Genomic DNA, 7,498 nt, shown 5'->3' on the forward strand with positions numbered 1-7,498 from the left:
TATTTCCTCATCCTTCCATCCTCTCCCACTAAATCAAGCTTACTGCACTTTTCTAAGCCCATAACTTTTCCCCAGTCTCTTGCATCATCTCCATTTCTTACCAGCATTCTCGTTTGTTTCTCTTGACATATAGCCACCTTTTTTTTTTAATTCCAACAATTAATTTTCAACTTCTTATACCCAGATGGCAGGCAATGCTAGAAGAAAATTCACATAACCACACAGATGAACCCAATTCCGTATTTAGTTTTCAACTTGTATTTCTTTGTTCTGTTGGTATCAGATTCAACTCACCTCTGCTGACTCCCTCTCATTCTTCTGAGGCCTTATCCCTAATGTTCCCACTCGTCCTAAGCTCAGAATTCCACTACTCTTTTTTTTTTTTTTTACATGACTGTGTAAAATACTTTAATTGAAAACATAGAATGCTGTAACACTGCCCAAAATATTATTCAGCCAATGCCTACATTCGCTCATAATTCTACCGTAGGAAGAAGGGATTCTCATAGACGTTTGAGCCATATGACTGAGTCTTTTCCCAGGTGGTTGGGATGGCAACGTGGAGCATTTTGTCATTTTCAGACTGAAGTATTGCTTCTTTTTCCCAATAATTTGGATGATTTTTCATCTCCATATGTGAGTTTCAAGTGGGTGTGGGTAGTAGAGCTGGAAAGGATAAAGCTGTCAGATTTGGTCACTTTATTCATCACCCTAACCCACTTTACATACTGCTCTCTCACCTGCTGGTGTTGGAGGGTTGCCTGCAGAGGTGGGGGGCAGCTGTGGCTCACCAAGGAGACAGGGGCACTGGCGGCAGGGGTTTCTGAGAAGTGCTCATTGTCATGAGCCCTCCCAGAGTCCACTCCACTACTCTTAATCTGGTCACAAACCTTGACTTATAATTTGAGAGTGGAGGCTTTCAGAAATGAGCTCCTTCGGCCCCCCGTGTTCTCTACTTCAGCTTTTCTCATTTCGTTCAGTCCTGCGGAAGAAATACCTTCTCTTCCTTAAAGCTGAGCCCCCTAATTGTACTGAGGATTTTTCCTCTCCAGCCTATTTGCGCTTTGTACTATCAATTATTTATCCCCTTTATCTTGCATAAGTCTCTCTCGACTTTTACTGGATCCTTAGCCTTAGTGAATGGACGTGCTCATGTCTCCCCTTTACCAAAGACTCCTGCTCAAGGCTTTACTCTGTTTATCTCCATCGCTTCACTGCCCAACTTCTTCAAAGAAGTTCAAACCGCCACTGCCAACCATTTCCAGTCTCTACAGTTCACTCACATACTCCTCTTATTTCTGCATTAGTTGCTACGTGTTTATTGTGTGCCTACTGTGTGCCAGGTACTTTGCTAGTTGTTGGATGTTTGTGGTGAAGGAGACATGGTCACTGACCTTAGGAACTGACAGTTTAGTATAGTGTTTTTCAAACTCTTTAAAACCTAGAGTAAAAAATATATTTTATATTGTGCACTAGCACACACATAGGTTGCCTGTGCCTAACAAGTTTCACAATACAATGCTTATCCTTTACTACATACTTATCTGATATTTTATATTCAATTTTATTTCATCTTTTAAAAATTGACTTTACGACCCATTAATAGGTCAAGACGAGTTTTTTTTTTTTAAACTAGAGAAAGTAGACAAATCAGTAAATGCTTACAAAATGAGAAAAGTATGAAAGAAAAGTCCAGGTAGTTAGACAACAGGGGCTTGCTAGCTAGAGCGATCAGGGACCCAACATTGAACCTGAGCCCTGAGGAATGAGAAGGCAGCCGTGCAAAGTGGAGCAGGGAGGAGAGTAGTCAGGTTCTATCAGTTATCTATTGCTACATCACAAACCACTCCAAAACTTGGTGGCTTAAAACAACAAGAATCATTTATTTTATTCAGTCTAAGGTCAAGGTGACAGCAGGTTTGGTTTCTTCGGAGGCCTGTCTCCTTGGCTTACAGGTGGCGCCTTCTTGCTGTGCCCTCACATAGTCTTTCCTCTGTGTGTGCACATCTGTGTTAGTACGTCCACTTCTTATAAGGGCACCAGTCATGTTGGATTAGGGCCACCCTAAAGACATCATTTTAACTTATTTCTTTGAAGACCTTATTTCCAAATATGCTTACATTCTGAGGTACCAGGGGTTGGGCTTTGAACATGTGAATTTGGGGGGGGGTGCACAATTCAACCCTCAACAGGGGGGTTTCAGGACTCAGAGACCTAGAGACTTCTTTGCCTGAAACAATGTAACAGTCTTTGAATATCACCACATTAATTTCAGTCCTCTTAGATCTTTTCCTTTCATGTATCTCAGTTTTTTTTTTTTTTTGAGGGGGTGCAGGGCAGTGGGGAGCAGAAGTGGACACAGAGTTTTGCTGCAACTGGTTATCTCAAAATGGGAGTAGAGTAAGTGAAGGGAATTTCTCTTTTCAAGTTCCTCCTGGGATAAACACAGGTGCCAGTCTAGCTGTTCTTCATTTGAAGCAGGTTTAATGGGCTGGTCCCTTTGTTCTTTGCAATATTAAACACCAAGTAGGACTTCCCTGGTGGTGCAGTGGTTAAGAATCCGTCTGCCCATGCAGGGGACATGGGTTCGATACCTGGTCCAGGAAGACCCCATATGCCGTGGAGCGACTAAGCTCGTGTGCCAAAAGTACTGAGGCCTGTGCTCTTAAGCCCCCGAGCCACAACTACTGAGCCCACCCACCACAACTACTGAAGCCCGCGCGTCTAGAGCCTGTGCTCCACAGCAAGAGAAGTCACTGCAATAAGAAGCCCATGCATTGCAACGAAGAGTAGCCCCCGCCTGCCACAACTAGAGAAAGCCCGCAGGCAGCAGTGAAGACCCAGCACAGCCAAAAACAAATAAGTAAATAAATAAATAAATGTTAAAAAAAAAAAAAAAAAAGTAGTGGTTCTCAACAAGGGGTGGTTTTGCCAAATAAATACCAAGTAAACACAATTTTGAAGGGATTGCTCATGGGCATGTTTTTAAGCATTACATTTATCTCAGCTGAAAATTATTCTTTAAGAAAAGTATAAAAATCCTGATATGATGTGCCTGGTGCAATAAAGCAGCCATGATTTTCTGACACCCTTTGTTTCTCAAGAGAGGATGACATCAGGTGAAGGGTGTTGAGGGCTTCAGGGAAATCTGACAAGCATTCCTGGAGCACATGGATTAAAGGCATCACGTAGACACCACAGAACTTTCTGTCTGTCTGCACATGAGGATGAAGGAGAGTGAGGAATCGAGAATGCCTCCTAGATTTCTTATTAGAGCAACTGGATGGATGGGGGTACACGGGAGCAGTGGGGGTGTGCATATGCAAAGTTCAGCTGGGGCGTGCTATGTCTGAAATGCTTGTGTGCTTCTGAGATGCCAGATGAAATGCCAAACAGGCAGCTGAATAAGTGAGATTAGAATTCCAAGAAGTATCGGCTTAATTTATAACTTTATATCTTTATAGCATATAAATAGTATTTTATGTTATCATGAAAATGAGTAATTGTGGACTTTTGTAATTCATCAAAAGTTTAAAGTGCTGAGCATCCAAGTTCCTTTACTATGTTTGGGGAATCCTCCACCTTACAAATCTTGATGGGAGGTAGAGCCCACCTGTTGGAGGAGGCCATCAAGAGGATGTGACCACCAGTTGTCCTTCAAACTTGACCCAGGTAATAGGCTCCTAACCTCCTCCCCTGTCCTTGGAATGTATGTTATGCCCACTGTTCCCGGAGCCACCGGGTCTGGCTTACCTCAAGCTTTCCCCTGTTCCCATGCAAAACAGACTGCCACCATGAAGGCATTAGAGAAGCTGAGTACCATGTATGGATACCCTGGTCCAATAGACAATGATCAGGGGTCACATTTATTTCTTTTTTTTTAATATATTTATTTATTCATTGGCTGTGTTGGGTCTTCATTGCTGCTCACGGGCTTTCTCTAGTTGTGGCAAGCAGGAGCTACTCTTCATTGTCGTGCAGAGGCTCCTCATTGTGGTGGCTTCTCTTTTTGTGGAGCTCGGGCTCTAGGCATGTGGGCTTCAGTAGTTACAGCACATGGGCTCAATAGTTGTGGCGCATAGGCTTAGTTGCTCCACAGCATGTGGGATTTTCCTGGAGCAGGGATCGAACCTGTGTCCCCTGCATTGACAGGCGGATTCTTAACCACTGCACCACCTAGGAAGTCCCAGGGGTCACATTTCAAAGGTCATGATATGGGACTTCCCTGGCAGCACAGAAAGTGGACTAAAGTCCATGCACTCTAGGGCCTGCATGCCACAACTACTGAGCCTGTGTGCTGCAACTACTGAAGCCCACAGGCCTAGAGCCTGTGCTCCGCAACAAGAGAAGCCACTGCAATGAGAAGCCTGCACACCCCAATGAAGAGTAGCCCCCGCTTGCTACAACTAGAGAAAGCCTGTGCACAGCAACAAAAGACCCAATGCAGCCAAAAAAAAAAAAAGGTCATAATACGCAAGTGTAAAACAGAGAAGGTTGCCCGCCATCCAGCTCTACAAGGATCAAGTCATCAGCCACTGCAGTCGCTGACTGATGGTGCAGGATGAACACAGGATGAGACACGCTCTGGAAAAATGGGCCGTTTAGATAGAAAGTTGGCTACATCTCAGGAAGATTTTTAGAGAACGGAGATTCTTGCATCTTTCCATACATGGAAAAAGCACTAACATCATTAACTAATACATCTGTTCCTCGTGACCAGCACTAACGTTTTACTGAGATGTTCGCCTGACTGCAAAGTTTCCCTGGCCAAAATCATATATATACTGGCTTCTTCCCCTACCTCCTAGGAACAGTCCCCTCTAGGCTATTGAGGGGCTGTTTCCCAGGCTATAGTCCTCACTAAGGTCCCTGAATAAAAATGAAACTCACAGCTCCTATATTGTGCCTTTTCCTTTCAGTCAACATAAGATTGGGTGAAAGAACACGACACTGATGGAGATTCTGTCTCTCCTACAAGCTACAAGCAACAGAGTTGTGAGTTTAATGGAACACTAAAGCAGCAGATCCAACTACGAACTGGTAAAGCCACCTTGGCCGGAGGGACTAAAGTACTATCCCAGGCTTTAGTACATTTGAGTGGTCAGCCAGTAGGGCCTGCTGCCCTGTAGGCGAGATGGGGGACCCCTGCTGAGACAGCCAATACCAACAGTAAAAGCACGGAAATTGCAGGAGACAGCCATTTCCCTGACTCTCACTGTGGATCTATGTGTTATGCTGCTGAGAATACCAGCCCCATCACACCTGGGGAAGGGAGTTTGCAATGGGATTTGCAATGGGACATCCCACCAAGATGGGTGAGTTACTTTGCATCCCTGTATGAAGAGGAACGACTCATTCTCCACTGGAATGCTGATGTCCTGCTGCAAACCAGACCCATCCAGGTACTATACTTGGAACAGAACACACATCTTTGAAAAAGGGGAGAAGGTGGGAGTCCTGGTCTGGCAGATCCTGCCCCATCTATCTCTTCACACCTGATAGTGCTTCCTGCCCCAGCCAACATGGAAGGTACACGCAACGAGGTCAAGTTCCTAAAGCTGCAGCCACATTAACACCTAATTATCAGCCCACAAGTGTAATTCTTGTAGGGGAAGACCTCTCCATACAAGTTCCTACTAGGTATCTAGTACGTAGTTTAGGAGAACTCCAATATTTAAAAGGTATGGTGGAGGAGAAACAAAGTGTGTTACATGGAAGTTGAGTTTCAAGAAGGGAGTGACCAGCCTCCTGAAACAAGTAACACGAGGGTTTAAAAGTGCCCGTTGGATATGGTGGTATGGAGGTCACTGCTGACCTTGATAAGAGCAATTTCAGTGGAGTGACTGGATAGCCAGATCGAAGTGAACTGAAGTATGAATAGGTGCCGAGGAAATGGGAAAAATCTGTGTAGAGAACTCCCAAGAAATTTGTTCATGAAGAACAAAGAAATAGGGTGTATCTGGATGGGGATGCATGTACTGCAGGAGCTACGCAGTAGAGGTTGCTCCAAGGACCAAGTCCTTGGTCAGGTTAAACTTGCTGGAAATGTGGTGCTCCTCCTTGTATGTTAGGACTATTAACCCTTTTCCTACACGTTGTAAATTTGATCTCATATGTTTTCAATTTTTTCATGGTTCCCTTTACTCATTTTAAATATTTATGTGACCAAGTCTTTTGCTCTTTACTTCCCTTGATAATTCCTGGGTTTTGTGTTATGCTTAGTACATTTAGTGGAGTTCCCAAAAAAAGGATTTGGATATTTCATTTTATTAGCTCTTTAACCCATTTAGAATAATTTCTCTATGTGGAGTAAGGTAGAGACCTGATGTTATCTTTTGCAAATATTTATTGGCTAGTCTACTTGTTCCCACTACTTTGAAAGACCTTTACTATCTATTATGTGCCCATACACACATTCACTTTCTCTCTCTCAGGTGTTTCTGGACTCCTTATTGTATCCCAGTGACTTATTTGTCCATTCTTATGCCCAAACATTTAAAATATATATATACATATATATATAGTAGCTTTATGTCTTTACAGCTGGCCTAGCAAGTATCCTAGTGTTATTCTCTTTGTCATTAACTTATAAATTGGCTTAGGGAAAACTGACATCTTATTAAGCCTTTCCCATTCAGGAATATAATTTGTCTTTCCAGTTACTCTAGTTTTCTTTCACATCCTACCATAAAGCTTACAGTTTTTTCATATAGTTCTTGCACGTTTCTTGATACATCTAACAGGTGAACCTGCCTCTGGTAGCCTTCTGGTGTTCTAATTGGATCTGGGGATAGAACTTCACATATCTAGAATAATGGATAGCATGTCTGTCAGCTCTCTTCCTTAAATATGATTATCTCTCAGTTGGGATTTCTATGAGAGCTGGATAAAACTTAATTTCACAGGGTTGTGGACTGCTGATTCTCTATATAGTGACAGATACGTTGTATAAGTGAGTTATTTTCACATGAAAGCAACGGCATCTAACATATTCTCACCTGAATGAAAAGCTACTCTACTTCCGTGTGATGATGGGTATCTGTCAAAATAAGCCAGAACACTTTGCAGAAAGTTACTCTTGACCAACCCAGCACTTGTCCAGGTGCTCTCCGGAGACCCTGAATTTCCATGTAATAAGGCTGGCAAAACTGGTGTGAGTATTTTAAGGTGCAGCATTATCAGCACCTAATCCTGAAAACAGCGAAGGAAAACATCAGGAATTTTTCTGGAAACCCTTCCTGGTCTTTTATGCCAGCTTAACCATGTACCTGCTGGTCTAAAAAGCAAAACCTAAAACTGGTGTCCAAGGCCCCCCAGGACTACCCTGCCCAACTTTGTTCCTATGGCCTCCACCTGGGTTTGCTCCTCCACAGTTTACTCTTGATTTTAATCTTCTTCTCTAGATGTGTTCAGGAGTGCACTCTCCAGCACCAGTACTTCTGTTTCCCTCTGTACTCTCTTGCTTAGCTTATTCTTTAAGCTTCTGGTCTGCCCACTG

This window comes from Hippopotamus amphibius, chromosome 7 (assembly GCF_030028045.1).
Source record: "Hippopotamus amphibius kiboko isolate mHipAmp2 chromosome 7, mHipAmp2.hap2, whole genome shotgun sequence".
Lineage (NCBI taxonomy): Eukaryota > Metazoa > Chordata > Mammalia > Artiodactyla > Hippopotamidae > Hippopotamus > Hippopotamus amphibius.